This window comes from Capricornis sumatraensis, chromosome 7 (genome assembly GCF_032405125.1).
Source record: "Capricornis sumatraensis isolate serow.1 chromosome 7, serow.2, whole genome shotgun sequence".
Classification (NCBI taxonomy): Eukaryota; Metazoa; Chordata; class Mammalia; order Artiodactyla; family Bovidae; genus Capricornis; species Capricornis sumatraensis.
Window position 1 is genome coordinate 71,245,277 of NC_091075.1, and position 16,937 is coordinate 71,262,213.

Sequence of the window (16,937 nt, forward strand, 5' to 3'; positions counted from 1 at the left end):
AAAAAATATCTCATCTGGTCTCAGGCACTATGCCTGGCACATTCATCCCTCTCACTTTCCCGTCATTGCTGAATAGGTTATTGCACCTCATTTGAGAGGCAAAGACTAGTAAATATTTGGTTGTCAGGGGAAAAACATTTTCCTAGTTGTAGACTTCAGTTTAAAACCAGACTGGCTTCTGAGGGTTATATTTCAATTCTGTGAGGAACTTTATGAGTCTTTTCCCTTTTACATCACGTATACAGCAAATACTAAAAACATGCTTTGCACCAAGGTGCTGTGTGAGGTATTGTTATGCCCAAGTCGCGAAATCTCCCAGTGACCACCAGGGAGCCGATATCCAGTGCAAAAGCAAGAGAGTTTTTATTACCAAGCTCGAGCTGGGGCTCCCACCGATATCGATGCAGCGGCTATAGGGAGGAGCTCTGGGTTACATTGCTTATGTAGGGTATTCTCCCGCGAAAAATTTGAAAAACGGGAGCTTCCGGGTTGGGAGACGTCTAATTGGTTACCTTCTGTGGAAGGGTTAGGTGTTGGGTTCTGATTGGCTTTCATTTCCCAGGCTGGCCACGGGTTCTGATTGGTTCCCATTTCCGGGGCTGGCCGCAGGTTCTGATTGGTCCCTATTGTCTAGGTAGACCACACGTTCCTGAGCATTAAGTAAGGAGATTTTGGTCTGGGGTCCATTGGCTCGTGACTGGTGGGGTGAGGTCAGGGGATTTCCAAAGGCTCTTTTCCCGGAACCTTACAAAATGGAGTTTTCCTGTTAACAAAATGGAGTAGCTTAGATTCTTCAGTACCAATGGCCCTAAAATAAGAGGAGGCAGTCACAGCATTCTGCTATGCTCTGTGTTTCTAGCGTGATGGTCATTGGCAGCACTGTGGATGTCTTCACTACTTTTTGCATGCAGTTAATATAAAATTAGGATAAGCAAACTTCGGAGTGAATTCCTGCAATGAGAAAACTACCTCTAATGCCATGAATGTGTTTATGGGTGGTTAAGATTCCCTAAGTCTTTGGAACAATTGACTTATTTTGAAGTGCCAATTGAAATACCATTGAAGGACTTTTAAACTGGGCTAGAACATAATTAGATTTCTATTTGCTAATACATTTTGATTAACTGAAAGAAGAGATGACTATAGCTGGCTACTGTGTGGGGAAAGAGGGTTGACAGAGAGCAAAAGTGCTCTAGGGGAGGCCAGTTAGAAATCCATGGAGAGAGATTCCCAGAGCTCCTCGGAGCCTGGGTTTAGGTAAGGAACAGCAATGGAAAGGGGAGAAGCAGACAGACTGCAGATATTTTTCGAGGTTGTCTGGGGTGAGGGACAAGGATGAGTCAAAGATAAAACCCAGGTTTCTGACTAGAATGAAAAGGAATGTCATTTTTTTTTACTATAGAGAATGCTGAAGGAGAAGGTGCAGGTGTAGATGGTTGAGAAGAAATGAACTTGGTTTCAGAGGCTGTTAGAGATAACCATGAAAAAACCTGAAAGGTTATGTCAGATACCAATCTGGGGCTCAGAAGAGATGTCTGGGGTGGGGATAAGTCTGATTAACATAGAGAAAATAACAGAAGGCATGTGGTTATGGATGAAATTGCATAGGAAGAGTTTTGCCAAGGAGTGTTGACTGAAAGTAGACAAAGGAATAGCTGGGAAGAGCTCCACCATGCAACGGATCAGGTGGAGGAAGGAGGAGCCAAAGGAAACGAATCCAGTGCTTCTAAAGTGGTAGAGGAGAAACAAACAGTGGCAAATGCTGGAGTGCTTCAAGATGGGAGGGGGTAGTCAAAAGTATCAAATACAGCTTAGATACCAAAGGTGATTAATAACATTGTTCAATTCTTGAGCAAAACTTTAAGATGCATTCCTCTGACAATCCTGCGGAGGAAAGCCCTGTTATAGTCCCCATTTTAGAGAAGAGAAAACCAAGACTGAAAGGGTTTAAGTAACTTGCTCAGATTCAATTAAGCACCAGAACCTACTACTGAAAAGTTCTTTGAATTATATCAAAGGGAGTTTGCATGGAATAGTTAGGCTATTGGATATTGGATTATTTGTATTAGATTAATGAGTGAGATGAGAAAACAGACTAAAGGTGTTTGGCTTTCAAGGGAAGAGGAGATAAATAGATAATTAAAGTTACCTTCCTGAAGTGGGTCTCTGCCTGGTTTGCAAGGACCTCCTTTAAATCACTTCACTGTCTGTGCCTCCAGGCCTGCAACCTCACATCTCCCCCCACCCTCAGCTAATTATTCTGCCTTCCATTTCAAGTCCACTCACTCCTCAAAACAATTCAAAGCGTGCTTCCAGAGGAAGTCTTCTCAGTCTCACCTTTCTTGGTAGGTTTTTATCAGAGATCACGTTTGACATTTCTTTAGAAACCGGAAATGCCTGGCACAATGCTATGTACACACAGGAAGCTCTCAGATAATTAACAGGTAATTAATTCTTTACCTACAACACTTGGCTCCCTTGATCAGAACTAATTTTGCTCTCCATCCTGCTTTCCTGGCGGTTTTCTCTTTCCTTCAAGTTCTGATCTGAATTATACAGAATTTAGCCATCATGCATATGGGGAAGGCAGGGTTTAGAAGGTAAGTGCATGATGAGGAAGTTGAAACAAATAAGCTTCCCTCATTTAGAAATGAGACTTCTAAAGAGATTTGATCATAAAATAAGGAGAGATCTCAGCAGCCTAAGGAAGGCAAGGGAATCAATGGAAGGGTTTAGTCATTTTATTTTTTCTTTTACCATAATTATTAGTATATTTGTCATCAAGATGTGAGGAGCCAGTGAACCTACAAATGACGGTCAGGTCAGGCGGCTTCCCAGGTGGCTCAGTGGTGAAGAATCCACCTGCCAATGCAGGAGATGCGGGTTTGATCCGAGTCAGAAACATCCCTTGGAGGAGGGCACGGCAACCCCTTCCAGTATTCTGCCTGGAGGACCCAATGGACAGGGGAGCCTGGCAGGCTGCAGTCCATAGGATTGCAAAGAGTCAGACATGCCTGAGCACAGCACTCAGTCAGGTTGAGCGCCCAAGAGCTTTGGAAAGGAGGAAGTCGTCCATCCATTAGATTGAAGAAATTAACAGGAGATGGCCTCCACTGTCTTAGACAGGAATAGAAGCTCCATTGCTCCCAAGGGGTTTTGACTGCTTTCTTTGCTGCCATGGCCCGCAGAACAGTAAGGCTCTTAGAAGGCTCTTTTAATATTTGTTGAAAGGGTGTTTGAAAGGATAAGATTAGAAGAACTCCAAGTATCAACTCTAGTATAAGTGAATCGTTGTTCGAATAGCCTAATCAGATTTAGAACAGGCTTTTTTGGGGGGCACTTGCATTCCTTCCATGTCCATAAACACTATTTACAATAGAGGAAAGATGTATGCCTCCTCACCAGATTATACCCAAAGGTGTGCTCCCCAGCCCATGCCTGATCGCTTTCATAGCTTTAACAACCTCCTGACAACCACTGCCACCTGGTGGAAGGGCAGGGATTCACAAGTGACACCTGGAATGAGACTTCCCTCCAGCAGCAGCACTTTTAAGTGTCCTTTGTGGTCATGCTCTTCCAGAAAACTGGCAACCATGTGGTTCGTTGAAAGCAAGACTGACGTGAACTCTCACTATATAGCTTTGTCTCCAGTGAATGTTTAGGGTTCTACTCTTGCATTTCTTCTCAGAAAAAGGGGTCAGCAATTTAAAAATAAATTTAAAAAAAGAAAGAAAATAGGGTCAGACAGCCAAATTAAGGGTAATAAGGCCACGTGAGCAGATCCTCCTACTGGTGGCTGTGGTGCTGTGTACCCTGAAAAGTACTGTACACATGCCAGTCATCACCTGCCATCGTCAGTGGTCCAAAAGAGGCTGTGAGGAGCTGATGGCTTGGGATGCTCTACATACTCATTCGACAAGCCTTTCAAGACCTCCATGAGCTAGGTGGTGGTGGTGGTGGTTTAGTCGCTAAGCTCTGTCTAACTTGTGACTGCATGGACTGTAGCCTGCCAGGCTCCTCTGTCCATGGGATTTCCCAGGCAAGAATACTGGAATGGGTTGCCATATCCTTCTCCAGGGCATCTTCCTGACCCAGGGATTGAACCTGGGTCTCCTGCATTGCAGACAGATTTTTTTTTACCGACCAGACAGATTTTTTTTTACCGACTGAGCTATGAGGGAAGCTCAGTAAGTGAATTCAAATGTTTCAAGAGTACAAATTGATTCAAATGATTACAAATGATTTCTGCTGTTTTTGATGGAATTCTGGTTCAATTGAAACAATGATACTGTGGATGTTTCCATTTTAAGCATACTACATTCCTTGCTGTTTAGACTTTATATTTAAATAAAAAGGACAAATCAAGATAGCTTACTTCTTCGGCCATTTAGTTGAAGTCACTTATAATAAGTGTCAGCTATTATTGATTCCTATCGGTTATAACAACTTTTTAAAAGAGCTGTTGATATTATGTCTAAGAACAGAGTATGAGACTTTTACATGTTTTTAATATTTTAAATTAAAGCACACATGCAGAACTTCTAATTTTTAATTAAAACATATATACAGGCATAAATGAGAAGGCGATGGCACCCTACTCCAGTACTCTTGCCTGGAAAATCCCAGGGACAGAGGAGCCTGGTAGGCTGCAGGCCATGGGGTCGCTAAGAGTCGGACATGACTGAGCGACTTCACTTTCACTTTTCACCTTCATGCATTGGAGAAGGAAATGGCAACCCACTCCAGTGTTCTTGCCTGGAGAATCCCAGGGATGGGGGAGCCTGGTGGGCTGCCGTCTATGGGGTCGCACAGAGTCGGACATGACTGAAGCAACCTAGCAGCACAGGCATAAGTCTTAAGTGAATTGTCACAAAACAGGCACACCTGTACAACCATCACCCAAGTGAAGAAATAGAACATAACCAGCATTCCTGAAGTCTTAGCCCATGCTCCTCCCAACTCCTCTCCCCTCTCAAACCCCTACACCGACTTCTAAATCAATAGCTTATTTTTCCCTGGGTTTTCTGTTTGTGTTTATCTAAATAAAACCATGCAGTGTGTAACTTTTTTGTGTGGCTTCTTTTGCTCAGTATTGCAAGATTCAGCCATGTTGCTCAGAAAATCTGTATTTTTTTTAGCTTTTGTTGCTATGCAGTATTCTGTTGTATGAAGATATCACAGTTTATATAAAAATTCAACACTGCTGGATATTTGGTTGGCTTTCATCTTAAATGTATTACCAAAAAACACTTCTATGAATGTTCTTATATGTGTCCTTTGGTGGACATGCACACACATTTTTGTTGGATATACATCTAGGTATAAGTTGCTGGGTCACAGGGTAGGCATGTTTTCAACTTGGGGTGATAATGCCAAACTGGTTTTTAAAGGGGTCGTACTAACTTACACTCACCCGTTGCTTCACATGGCTCAGTGGTAAAGAATCCACCTGCAGTGAAGGAGGCACAGGAGACGCAGTTTCAATCCCTGGGTTGGGAAGATCCCATGGAGAAGGAAATGGCAACCCACTCCAGTATTCTTGCCTGGAGAATTCCATTGTCAGAGGAGCCTGGCCGGTTACGCCCATGGGGGTCACAAACAGCCAAACACGACTGAAGTGGCTTAGTATAATCAAGCTTTCTAACTTTCGCCTTTTGCTAAGTATGCCATATATAACTTAATAAAGTGAAAGAAAGTGAAGTCGCTCAGTCGTGTCCGACTCTTTGTGACCCCATGGACTGTAGCCTATCAGGCTCCTCTATCCTTGGGTTTTTTCCAGGCAAGAGTACTGGAGTGGGTTGCCGTTTCCTTCTCCATATAACTTAATAATGCTTATTAAATATTTTTGGTACTGAGTCCACATCACCCTGTTCCATTGTAAGCCCATCTCAGTAAGGTCCATGTCCCAACTAGTATAAAAGCAATAACATAGACATGTGACAAGTACATGTGAATCATCTAGCAAGAAAAGGATCCATCCCCTCTCTCCTCAAAATAAAACAAGGCAGAGAAATGAATAGTCAGTGCCTATAAGCAGTAACAGAAAACAACCAGCTTTTTAAAAAGTAAAGTGTAAGTTGTAGAATAACTGAATATTACAGTTATGTTAATCTAATTCAACTGCCTTGGAGCCAGGAGAGATTAAATGATTAAGACCCATACCAGTTGCGGACAGAACCAGAACTAGAATTCTAGTCCCGACATCCCTGGTCTTTTATAGGGTATCTAAAATTTTATTCAATGTACTTTCTTAAGTCTAAAATTTCACTTTGAACTCAATTTCCTAGAGTTCAGATTACTTTTGTAAGTGCACTTAGTTACCCATGAAAGAACACTCTGTCCACATGTTGTAATTATATAGCCATGCTTTCTCTGACTAATTAGAAGACAACTCGACACTGAAATCCAATCCCAACAGAACATGCCATCTGGCTATCACTCTTCAGAAAGACAAAAGCAGTCTGTCAAATTCCCACTACTGTCTTCACCAGCAAGTCAAGACTAAGAGTTTTATAGAGCAATCCATGCAAATACTCTGCTGTCTTCCTCTGAGGACTCAAGGGGGTTTGAGGGCTAACTCCTTCATGTGGTGACTTTCTTGTAGGAAGATTTCACTACTGACCCACAATCAGTAGATTGTGAACCTGAAGTTATGGCTCCGCACTGATCTTTGTACATTTATCCAGAACTTCTAGATGACAAATAGCACACAATTGCAAATGTCTAGCCTTTCTCTACTGACCAAAATGTAGCTAATTTATCCCTACGAAGTTCATGGTTTGAGTTTCTGCTTCCCTTGTGGCTCAGCTGGTAAAGAATCTGCCTGCAAGGCGGAAGACCTGTGTTTGATCTCTGGGTTGGGAAGATTCCCTGGAGAAGGGAAAGGCTACCCACTTCAGTATTCTGGCCTGGAGAATAGTCCATGGGGTTGCAGAGAGTCAGACACAACTGAGTGACTTTCACTTTGCTAATAGCATCAGCAAACCATCTATAGACTAACTTTCACCATCTTGGTCTGGGAAATATACGTTCTCTATTTCACTGTGGTATTAATTTAAGGTACTGTCCAGGCGCCTCCATCCATGGGATTTTCCAGGCAAGAGTTCTGGAGTGGGGTGTCATTGCCTTCTCTGTATCTCTTAAGTCAATCCTAAATGAAATCAACCCTGAGTATTTGTTGGAAGGACTGATGTTGAAGCTGAAGCTCCAATAGTTTGGTTACCTGATGCAAAGCACCAGCTCATTGGAGAAGACCCTGATGCTGGGAAAGATTGAAGGCAAAAGGAGAAGTGGGTAGCAGAGGATGAGATGGTTGGATGGCATCATTGACTCAGTGGAGATTAATTTGAGCAGACTCTGGGAGATAGTGGAGGACAAGGGAGACTGGCATGCTGCAGTCCATGTGATTGTCAAGACCTGGACATGACTTAGTGACTGAACAACGACAGCCCCTTAAATCAAAAGCCCCCCAACAGTAGCCCACAGATGTGCTTAGTTTAACCACTGCAGTGTTTAGAAGCTATTTGAATTAATGACAACCTTTGAAATCTAGAGAGTTCACATAAAAATTTAGATGATAAGCCTCTCTTGAAATACCAAAATTTCAAGCCATTCAGAGATCTTGTTGACTGGGGTGGCTTTGTTCACTGGGGACATATCTCCCTAATTTACCAGCCTCCTATCCAGGCCTCTTCACTCCTTTATGCTGCCTTCCTTTCACAGGCACTTGAACTGACTTCTGCCCTAATCAAATAACATCAAGGCTAGGTTTCTGCCTGGAACTCAATGCCAGGGCATTCATTGGCAGCAACTTGAAGAATCTCAATAAAAGCTGCATATAATTCCAGTCCCCTGTAGGGCCTTCTGGATCACCCAGCGCTGTCCTTTGCCATGCCCTTCTCTGGGCTGGGTATTGCGTAACCCAGAGCTTCACTGGCATAGAATGGGGCTGCATTCATTCAGGGAGAGCTGGGACTTCCGCTATGCCCTAGCAACCTAATTCTCATATTTTTTTACCCCTTCAAGTACATGGGCAGAAAAAATGCTGAGTGATGTAGTTTAGCATTCTCCAATCTGCAGAAAATTCAACTGGCAAGATCTGCAAGTTTGTCTCTTCGTCTACGCATCTGTATTTTAGCCCCTGTGAGTCAGTGCATTCAACAATGATATTTAAAATTCAATAAATAAAGGCAAGTGAAATTACAGAAATGGATCATCACTTCTATGGAAAACCAACTAAATAAATGTTTCGCTCAAAATGCCAAGCACCTGGACACTTTAACAGAATGTTGAAAGTATATCCCCTGGAGGAGATGAGCAATTCGAAAGTAGGTCGCTACATGATCCTCCAAATACCAGTGACACTCCATGTCTTAACGGATGCAGAGCCATGTTACCTGATGCGATGACACATATCATGCAGTGATAGTCTCCGGGGCCTGGTGGACAGCAGCTGTGCAGGATCTGAGGCTTTGGGTGTGAACAACACACTGGTCCAAGAAAATCCACAGAGGTTAGTTCAATGTCATGTCGAGCCATGTTGTACAGAATTTATTGTTGTGGAAGTTTTCCAGAGTTCTAAGAACAATGTGTAGTCAGAACCTAGATTGTCTCAATCCAGGTAGAGCACTGTAAGGGGTCCAGGACCATTTGCATCAAAGACCAGGCAAGGAATCTAGTGCTTTTCAGTCCAACATGTTAGATGCTTCCTCTGTATAATATGAAATGATCCACGTGCGTAAACATTATGTTTACAAAATATCTACCAAGTATTGAAATATAAGGTAGAACTATTATTTTCTTTCATTACACGAGCACCCCACTTTTATTTATTCAACATTCTGCAAACATTTATTGAACACCTAGTATGTGGAACCACTTTCCTAGGCCCTTGAAATAGTTGGGAAAACGAAGTTCACTGCTCTAATATGGCCTGCATTCTAGCAGGTGGAGTCAGACAATGGGCATAATAAAGAGTTGATAATTGCTATGTAAAAAAAAGGTAGAACAGAGTAATTTGGCAGGTTGCCACGTTACGAGGTTAGAAGATTGGCTTCATTGAGAAGGTGACATCTGATCAGAAACTTGAAAGAGATAAGGTCACTGTACAGTACTACTCTTGCCTGTTGGGCCCATTTCAATAAAAATATATATATTTACTTCATTTATTTGGCTGTGCAGGGCTTTCGTTGCAGCATTCGGGATATTTTAGCCTTGGCATGTGAACCCTTAGTTGCGGTATGTGGGATCTAGTTCCCTGGGGTCGAACCTGGGCCCCCTGTATTGGAAGCACAGAGTCTTAGGCATTGGACCACCAGGGAAGTTCCTGTTGGGCCCTTTTTGAAGGAGTTAGTGTATCCACCTTCTCTTTTCTTGAATTATCAGTGGTCATTGATCTTGTGACCTTATTTTGAAGTAATTGCTCAGGTGTGTACCCACCTGGTGCTTTGTCCCTGAGGTCTGATGAGTTTGTTCCGTAAAGCTATCCATTCCATGGCTGCTTTGCAGATTCCAGGGTTTTCCTCCTTGGAGAGGAGGTCTTGGTGGGGACCAGGAATTTACAAATTAGCCAGTGCCCCAGGGGATTCTGATGTATATGGTCTGTGATCATACTTTGAGAAACTCTGGCTCAAAGGACTGACGCCAGTATTTCATTATTCCATTTCCAGCATCAGTTTTAGAAACATACTTTTGATGAATGTAAAACATATAAAAACCCTGAATTCATGAAAATATAAAACCTTCCTGTAATTCTTGAGGTTGTATAATATTACTCTGAAATTTGAGGTGGGGGGCCAAAGAAAAAAGGTTTATCCTGCCCTACCCATGTGACCTGTTTTGGGGAGTAATCAAGTAGTCTTTGAAAAAAATTTGTTCTTTCTAGAAGTCCAGCTAATAAAAGCAGAAGGAAGGATTTTTTGTTAATTTCTAATAATTCCAATATTTCACAGCTATGAATAAAGAGCTTAAGGAATGAGCACTAGTGGAAGCCAAAGCCATTTAGTGAAACGGTGCGTGCGTGCTCAGTTGTATTTGATTCTTTGTAACCCTATAGGTATGGGATTCCCACCAAGAATACTGGAGTGGGTTGCCATTTCCTCCTCCAGGGGATCTTTCCAACCCAGGGATTGAAGCCACGTCTCCTGCATCTCTGGAGAAGGCAATGGCACCCCACTCCAGTACTCTTGCCTGGAAAATCCCAGGGACAGAGGAGCCTGATAGGCTGCAGTCCATGGGGTCGCAAAGAGTCAACACAACTAAGCGACTTCACTTTCACTTTTCACTTTCATGCATTGGAGAAGGAAATGGCAACCCACTCCAGTGTTTTTGCCTGGAGAATCCCAGGGACGGGGGAGCCTGGTGGGCTGCCGTCTATGGGGTCGCACAGAGTCGGACACGACGGAAGCAACTTGGCGGCAGCAGCAGCAGCTCCTGCATCTCCTGCATTGGCAGGTAGATTCTTTACCACTGAGCCACCTGGGATTAACAAGAGACTAGTCGGTGATAGGGTGATGACTAAGGATGGTGTCCTGCAGTAGTGGAGGACACCCACTGGAATGGGTTGGCCTTCGCTTCTCCAACCTCAACCCACTAGTAAAGTGTAAAAAAAGGGGACAATTGTGCCATTATGGGCCTTTTGGAATGATGCACCAGAAGTGCTGAAGGTTTTCTCACCCCAAAATTCAACCTGATACTTAATCAGCTAGTTTATAGAAAATAAGTTAAATAAAGAAAACAAGCTAAACAAGGATAAACACACTAAATGACAGAAGGGAAAACAAAAGACAAATCCATAATGTGGGTCATTTTAATAGAAAAAGTTACCCAATTCTACAACACATCAGTGATCAGGTAAAGAAGGAGGATCATTAAATAAAAGAGACTTAAAGATGTAGCCAAATGCTATGTGTGGATCTTATTTGGATTCTGATGGGAAAAAAACAACTGGAAAAAGAGAGTTTTGAGACAATAGGGGAAGTCTGAACATGGACCTGGTATTAGATGATAAAAAAAAATTATTAAGTATGATAATGGCAAACAGTTATGTTTTAAAATGTTTTTTTTAATCAATCTAGAAATGCTTCCTACAATTTTAATGAGTGAAATGACAAAGTCTGGAATTTCCTTGAAAACGAGTAAAAATAAAGGTGGGTGGGCAGATGAAATGAGATTGGCAAAATGTTACTAATTCCTGAAGACTGGTGCTGAGTAAGTGAAGTTTCTCCTGTATGGGGGTATGCTTGAAATTTCCCATAATACAAAGTTTTTAAAATATACTTTTGCTGCAGGTACATATCCCTTATAAGCCAGGGTAATGAGTCAAGACATTGAGATTATCATTCGTCACAAATTAAACTTTCCCTTTTACTGGTAACTCCCCTATAAATGCCCCAAACCAAGTTTTCATATCCTGAAATCCTTTTTTTTTTTTTAATCTCTCTCTCTCACACAGCCCAGAAAATCATGGTGGTTTTTCTCCCACGTTGATCTCTTCTGTAATAATGAGATGTGCAGAGTAAATGGAACTTCATTTGCTCCTTTAGCTGCTTGAGAACCATTAAGACCCTGCTAACATCACTCATCTATTAAGTGAAAGAAAAGCCTTGCCATTGACTTAAGGGAAAACCACTCTTCATACTCAGGAATTTGAGGTGTTTAAATGCAATATTTACATAGTGAAAAAGATCATGAAAAAGTGTTGAAGCACATGTGGTTGTATATGGTAATAGCCTATTTCTAGAGGAAAAGGGGAGCTGTCTTAGAATACTTACGACCTACTTTGGCTTTGGTCACCTGAGAAAAAATGGCTTCAGATTAAGAACTAAAATTTCCTGCATCAGAAGTACTCTAATTAATCAGGCTGAGTGCATTTGTAAATGTTGAGGTCAATAATGTAAAGATCCATACAGTAATTTAATTCTTAGAGGCTATTTGACTTCCACTATGTTTAAAACTAAATTTGGCTACTTCACTTACTCCAGGGTGGCTAATTAACATCCACAACTCAATTCTCCTGGCCATCACTCCTGCAAATGTCTAAATCCAACCCACAAGACGTCATCCATATTCACTTAGCCCCTTCCAGTAACTCTGTAGTAATATTTCCAACTTTATTTTTTAAAAGTCTTAGTTAATAATCTCCCAGTTGCTGTTAGGACTTTTTTTTTTTTTAACGTCAAGTGCTATTAAAATCAAGATTTAGGGACACCTAATAGAGCTTCCGGAGAAGGCAATGGCAACCCACTCCAGTACTCTTGCCTGGAAAATCCCAGAGACAGAGGAGCCTGGTGGGCTGCAGTCCATGGGGTTGCGAAGAGTCGGACACAACTGAGCAACTTCACTTTCACTTTTCACTTTCATGCATTGGAGAAGGAAATGGCAACCCACTCCAGTGTTCTTGCCTGGAGAATCCCAGGGACGGGGGAGCCTGGTGGGCTGCCATCTATGAGGTCACACAGAGTCGGATACGACTGAAGTGACTTAGCAGCAGCAGCAGCAGTAGAGCTTCTCAGAGCATTTTCTGGGAATACTTGCATAAGAATCAACAGGTGGGTTAAAAAAAATGCAGTTTCCTGGGCCTCCTCACCAGACTACATCAGACTCTCTGCTGATGGGCCTGGAATTCTGCACCTTTAGCAAGTATGACGGGTAGTTCTTTCACACATTAAAGTCTGGCAAACAAGTTTTCAAGAATGTGAGTTTCTCTCAGGTTTTTAAGAAAAACAGCATAAAACACCCAAGTCAAATAGCAGCAGAAGGAAGCAATCAGCCAACATGTGGAACATTACCACAGCACGACTGACCTGTCCACCAGCTAATAAACAGGTGAACAAATTTAGGAAGGCCAATCAGTGGAATATGACAGCCATAAAGAAATAAAGTCCACCAGTGCATAGCACTGCTCTTGTTTGTTCCACCTTGAAAACATTACACTAAAAGAAGCCAGAAACAAAAGACCACATCCTGTATCACCCCATTTATAGGAAATGTCCAGAACTAGGCAAATTCATAGAGACAGAAAGTAAATTAATGGTTGCCAGAGGACCTGGGGAGGAGGGGCAGGGAGTGACTGTTGGTGGATCAGAGTTTCTTTTTAGAGTGATGAAAATGTTCTGGAATTAGATAATGATGATGATTGTACAACTCTAAAAATTACTGAATTGCACACTTTAAAAAGGTGAATTTTATGGCATCTGAATTTTATCTCCAAAGTTAGAAAGCTAGTGTTAGTGACTCAGTCGTGTCCAACTCTGTGATGCCATGGACTGCAGCCGGCCAGGCTCCCTTGTCCATGGAATTCTCCAGGCAAGAATACTGGAGTGGGTCACCATTCCCTTCTCCAGGGGATCTTTGCCAACCAGGGATCGAACTTGGGTCTCTGGCACTGTGGGCAAATTCTTCACCGTCTGAGCCACCAGGGAAGCCTAATATCTCCAAGACTATTACTTAAAAAGCTAAAGACATTGGAACAACAACAACAACAACAAAAAGAGGGCATTTTTTTCCAGACCAAAAGAGGATTAAACTTTGAAGACATACTAAATGTAAGTAAACCTGTTTGAATCTTGATTCAAATAAATTGTAAAATAGACATTTTTAGACAAGGGGAGATGTTGAATATGAATTTGGAATTATTGTTTATTTTCTTAGCAACCATGTTCACATTTTCAGGTACAATTATGTCTTTTGAGATTAATACTGAAATACTGAGGACTGAAGTAACATAATATCTGGAGTTTTCTTTGAAATACTTCAAGAAAAAAGGGAGATAAATGGAAGAAATATACAAAATAAATGATAGTTTTGGTTGACAGTTGTTGCCTGGAAGATAAGTATACAGTGACTTATTGAATTCTTGTTGAATTCTCTCCCTTCTATATTTGGAAATTTTTATGGAGAAGGAAATGGCAACCCACTCCAGTGTTCTTGCCTGGAGAATCCCAGGGACGGCAGAGCCTGGTGGGCTGCTGTCTATGGGGTCGCACAGAGTCGGACACGACTGAAGCGACTTAGCAGCATGATAAGATTTAAGAATGAAGGAACTCAGGGCTTCTTGATGATTTTGTTTTGATTCCAAAAATTTCAATGGTACCTGCAGTGTTAGAGTGAGACTGAAGGGTAAATATTAGAGGCAGATTCTTAACTTTTTAGCTTTTCAACAGGAAAAGATTAGAGGGAGAATTGAGAATAATTCCATATACTCAGAAAAATTAATGGACACACTGGAAAGGAATTGAGCTCAAAGTTCTTTGGCTATTTTTTTAAAAAGAGAAAAGCCATTCTAATTCTTTCCTCAAAAGTCACTTTAAGTTCTCAGGGGATAAAATTCTTATTAAATTTTAGTTGATATTTACTCTAAACAATGAATTGACTTCACATCAAAATAAATTTGTACTTTGATGTGCTCTTCTGGACTTACGATTTTATTGTTGATAAGTGCTGGAGAGGGTGTGGAGAAAAGGGAACCCTCTTATACTATTGGTGGGAATGCAAACTAGTACAGCCACTATAGAGAAGAGTGTAGAGATTCCTTAAAAAGCTGGAAATAGAACTGCCTTATGACCCAGCAATCCCACTGCTGGGCATACACACTGAGGAAACCAGAATTGAAAGAGACACATGTACCTCAGGTTCATCGCAACACTGTTTACTATAGCTAGGATATGGAAGCAACCTAGATGTCCATCAGCAGATGAATGGATAAGAAAGCTGTGGTACAGATACGCAATTGAATATCACTCAGCTATAAAGAATGCATTTGATTTGGACTCTGTGGGAGAGGGAGAGCGTGGGATGATTTGGGAGAATGGCATTGAAACATGTATAATATCATATATGAAAGGAATCGCCAGTCCAGGTTCGATGCATGATACTGGATGCTTGGGGCTGGTGCACTGGGACGACCCAGAGGGATGGTACCGGGAGGGAGGAGGGAGGGGGGTTCAGGATGGGGAACACGTGTATACCTGTGGCGGATTCATGTTGATGTATGGCAAAACCAATACAATATTGTAAAGTAATTAACCTCCAATTAAAATAAATAAATTTATATTTTTAAAAAACATAATGCAAAAAAAAAAAAAGAATGCATTTGAGTCAGTTCTAATGATGTGGATGAAACTGGAACCTATTATACAGAGTGAAGTCAGAAAGAGAAACACCAATTCAATATATTAATGCATATATATGGAATCTAGAAAGACAGTAACAATGATCCTATATAAAAGACAGCAAAAGAGACACAGATGTAAACAGCAGACTTTTAAATTCTGTGGGAGAAGGCGAGGGTGGGATGATTTGAGAGAATAGCATTGAAACAGATATATTATCAATATAAAATAGATGACCAGTGTAAGTTTGATGCATGAAGCAGGGCACTCAAAGCTGGTGCTCTGGGACAACCTAGAGGGATGGGGTGGGGAGGGAGCTGGGAGGGGTGTTCAGGATGAGGGGGACACATGTACACAGGTGGCTGATTCATGTCAATGTATGGCAAAAACCACCACAGTATCGTAAAGTAATTAGCCTCCAATTAAAATAAATAGTTTTTTTAATTTAAAAAAAGATTTTATTGTTGAGAACTTCCTAATTCTATAATGTTGTTAAGAGATTTAGTTGTCTTAAAAATCTACTACTGTACACACACACACACACACACACACACACACACACACACACAACTTAATGATGAATCTTTGATCAGGGAATTAACCCAAATTACCATGTCTTTCTTTGGGATCATACTACCTATTTTTGATCACTGATTTCAGTGTTACAGAATGTGGCCTATCTGCTTCAAAATCAGGTGCAATTTTGTTCTCAGATGCATGTGGCCTGATAACCCTCCTATCACATGATAATTAGGACTTGGAAGAAAATAATTATTTTAAGTAAATTTAAGCATGTGGAATCACCTTGACTAGGAAACTGTCTGCCCGGGGGTCAAAAATCTTGAACACGTGAATTATATTTTTTTAGGTTTTTGATATTGAGGAAGTTGGTTGCAGTGCCCTCTTTATGAAGATCCATGGAGGAAATTTTCTTCAGGAATCTTTGTGCTTCTCTTGAGTGTCTGATTTGTTTCCATTTTCTGGTTTTTGAATTGACTGTTAGGCAGCTCAGAGCAAAATTTTTGGCCTTTTTCCCGCAAGTCAACAGAGCTTCATGGGTTATATTTTCTGTACCAGCCCCAGACTTTATCTTATTTTCCCTGCAATCCAATTTTCTCACTGTGTTTTAAAAATAGAACTGTAATATATTCTTGTAAACTACATTCTTCTTGGGCTAAAATGAGATGTAAAACAGTGAATAAACAAACGAATGAACAACAATAAATTGTTTTAAAAATTATAAATATCAATATAAGCACAAAAAATTACAAAGAAATACATTGCAGCTCATTTTCAAGTTGCTCGTTAAATCCATCTTACTTTAACATACTTTCCACATCTTTCTTTATACATGGAAGTCTCTTTTCTGACATCAACTGTGAGCTTTATGACACAAATATAATGAAGGGACTAAGAAGGTTTCAGGTTTATTATGACTTTTCAACATTGAAGGGGGAAAAGTAGATTTAAAAATATCTGAGGAAGATACTGTGATTTATGTATTTCTGTGCAAGACAGTATAAAAGAAGAGCATGTGATATATATTCCATCCCAAGGAGAGTGGAGAAAGCAGTGTTAAACTGTTCCCAGATCACTTCCTAGCAGTTTTTTTTTCTCCGGAGGACTTGAGGGCTGCTTAGAAAGCGCAGGCAATTGGCCATTTTTAGAAAGTGCAATTGGCCAATGCAGGAGACATAAGAGACACAGGTTCAATTCCTGGGTCAGGAAGATCCCCTGGAGGAGAGCACAGCAATCTACTTAAGTCAGTATTGTTGCTTGGAAGATCCCAGCGACAGAGGAGGCTGGTGGGCTGCAGTCCACAGGGTC